The 3363-nt window shown below is 42.8% G+C and overlaps 1 pseudogene; it reads right to left on the reverse strand.

Moving 5' to 3' along the window:
• Window positions 1-1945: 1945 nt before the first annotated feature.
• Window positions 1946-3089, reverse strand: LOC149999958 (eukaryotic initiation factor 4A-II pseudogene; annotated as a pseudogene).
• Between the last annotated feature and the right edge of the window lie 274 nt (window positions 3090-3363).

Genomic DNA, 3363 nt, shown 5'->3' on the forward strand with positions numbered 1-3363 from the left:
TCTCTCTCAGATACCCAGACCCTGGTGGCAGGAATGCCACGTGCTCTGCACCAGGGCTCCCAGCTTTTGATGAAGGAGGAAAGAGAGGCTGGTGTGGGCAGAGATCTGGAAGGCCATGGAGGAAAGGAAGGAGTGCCTTGGGTGCTTGTCATACTGGGGTTATTGCACAGGTCCTGAGAATATGTGGAGAGGAAGAGGAACATGCTTGCCTGAGACTTTGGGATACTAACTAAGGACCATGTTGCTTTGGGGCCCAGACTACACAGTGCGAAGCATCGTTGGGGAGGTACTGGTATGGAACTGAAGAGGGTCCACTCACTTGATGCTGAGCTGAGCTGAGCACCAAACACCAAGATTTGCTGTGAAGAAAGTAAAGCAGTTTCTCGGCAGGGTACCAAATCAGGAGAACAGTGACCTACTGTTCAAAATCCAAACTCTCTAATGGTTTTTAAATCAGGGATTTTAAAGGCAAAGTTTGAGGGTTAGGGGTTAGGGGTCATGGGAGAAGCTGATCAGTTAGTTCTTGTGTAAGCTTCAGTGGTTTTCCATAGTAGCCTGATTAATTCAGTTCCTGACTTATCTTGCCTGGCGCCTTGGTAACGGTAGTTGAGTGATCTAACCGGGTTGAGGAACTGAGATTCTGCAAAATATCTCATAATTATGTGCCAGTGATGCTACCTTTAAGGCAAAAGGCAGAGATAAAACATCTTGTCACCACTTATTGTTTAAGCTATCACCGGTTTATGCTTAATGGGCTACATTTTTCTATTATCTCAAGCAAAGTGTACTTTTTCTGGAACTTGCTTCATAGGCAGGCCTCTTACTCTTTGACTATAAGCTACATGACAACCAAAGCAAGGGAAACATTTAGTTAAAGCCTGTACCTGCACCTCTAGCCTCTGTGACCTAATACCTAAAACGTTTACTGTGGACTGTCCAGTTTCAGTGCCTCATGTCGCTGAGCCAAGTCTGGGAAGGACACACACTTGCAGATATTGCTGGTCCTATGAGATGTAAAGCAACTCCAAGTATGTCACCTTTAGAAACAAAGCGAAAGTGTGAGCTGGGGCTGAAGAGGTTGCTATTTGATGTACTCACAGATGTTGGAAGTCACTAGCATCTCTGCTTTTGGAAAACAGCTTTGGCAGGGTCGGGGAGTCTGAGCCTCTGGGTGGGGATGAGGGGCTTGAAGGGAGACAATGGTGGCCTAGGCTTACAGCTGAAGCAAAGGTAAACCCATTCCAGAGGAGTGCTTCCAGTCTTAAATGTAGACCCGCAGTCTCCCATGGAATGAGGTCCAGTGTGGAACTTCTTCAGAGTGCAAAGAACCAACTAGCCAAGGAAGATTCTATGGCTAAATGGAGATCGCTCTGGGACAGCAGTGGGTGAGTCTCTTGGAAAGCATTTCTTCTCTGTTAGGAATAAGGCTCCAGTGACTTGTTCTGTTGTCATTTAGCTCTTTATTAAAGGGTGACCAACTCATTCTGCTTTGCCCTGGGTTTCCCTGGTGTTAGTGGCTGCAAGTGCAGTGTCCCAAAACTCCCTCCTTAATGATTTCATTAACTCAGAAACCACTGCAAGTCAGTATATGTGTATGCGAAATTTGTGCATTTGTTTGCACTATAAATATGTATTAGTTCTTGGTGGATGCTGTTGGGGTCCCAGCAATGAACAAAGTCCTCATGCTTTCTGTCTCATGACCCCCACCTTCAAGGAAGACACAAGGGATGCATAATTGCTCATGCTGATACTTTCTCTGATGGAGATTTGGGGTATGAGGATGGAGTAGAACCTGTTTTAGAATGAGGAGGTAGATAAGGCCTCTCTCCAAAGAAGTGTTCTTTTTCTTTTTTTTTTAGAACTAATTAAATACTTTATTGAATAAATACCAACAAAATGCATTCAAATGCTTTCTAAAAAAAAAAAATCAATTTTAAAGACCTTCTATTCAGGCTAATGACAAAACACAATAAAGGCAGATAAGCTAGTTTAACATAATTAGCTGACTTTATACAGCACTTATATCTTTTAGTCCACAAGTATATTATTAAATGATAGAGAACATCTAATACAACCATTTCTACAGAACTAGGAAATAAATTTCTAAGAAAGAAAGATTTTACAGACCCCATCTTTTATACCCAACCCCAACAGTCTAACTCTAAAGAGGATAAAGCCAATGACTTTCCTCACAAGAGCTCACGACTTAAGTCGCTTTGCTATCAAAATCTGTATTTCTGATCTGTTATGAGCATTGAGACAAGATTCAAATATTCCAAAGAAAGAAGCACAATGCATGTTGTGATCGCCTATTCAGCAACAGTGAGCACTGCATTCAAAACAATCTCATCCCAGGAATTAAGTAAGGTCAGCCACATTCATTGGCATTTCCTCCACTGTAGTATTGTAGAAAGTCTCAATGTCACCAAGAATCCTCTTGTCTTCTTCAGTAACAAAGTTTATAGCCACATCTTTCCTCCCAAATGGACCCCCTCTGCCAATTCTGTGAATGTAGTTTTCATGATTGGTAGGTAGATCATAGTTTATAACCAATGACACTTGTTGCACATCAATCCCACGAGCCAACAAGTCAGTAGTGATCAGAACACGGCTTGACCCTGATCGGAATTCCCTCATGATAACATCTCTTTCCTTCTGGTCCATGTCACCATGCAGAGCAGAAACTGTGAAGTCCCTGGCATGCATTTTCTCAGTGAACCAGTCCACCTTGTGCCTTGTATTGAGAAAAATGACAGCCTGTGTAATTGTCAGTGTCTCGTACAAGTCACAAAGTGTATCTAACTTCCATTCCTGAATACTTGTATTTAGTTTTTGGAAAATCTCATAGATTTGATCCTTAAATCCCCGGCTCAACATTTCATCTGCTTCATCCAAAACAAACATTTTGATCCATTTTGGAGAAAGATTCCTTCTGTTTAACATATCGAACACTCTACCTGGTGTACCAACAACAACATGTGGTGCTTCAGCCTGCAGTTTTTGCATTTCATTGTGAACATTGGTTCCACTAATGCAGGCATGACAAGTTGCTCCCATGTAGTCTCCAAGTGCCAGAATTACCTTTTGGATCTCTTCAGTGTTTCAAAATCCACACCCATTTCTTACCTTGATGACACCATCGGGCTCCATTCCCTCTGGGCCGCCATGTTCTCTGTTACAATACGCGGAGCCACCAGACACGTTCCAAAAAACCACTCAGCGCTCGACTGAAAAGCCAAAGAAGTGTTCTGATCCTAAAGATTCTGACACCAATTCCAATATGTGGTTTTCCCCTACACCACCAAATAGCTCTCCAACTCCAGCTGGGTGTCCTACGATTCAACTCAATAGCGATACTTCCAC

Source organism: Furipterus horrens, unplaced genomic scaffold (genome assembly GCF_987537825.1).
Source record: "Furipterus horrens unplaced genomic scaffold, mFurHor1.1.pri manual_scaffold_10, whole genome shotgun sequence".
NCBI classification, from domain to species: Eukaryota; Metazoa; Chordata; class Mammalia; order Chiroptera; family Furipteridae; genus Furipterus; species Furipterus horrens.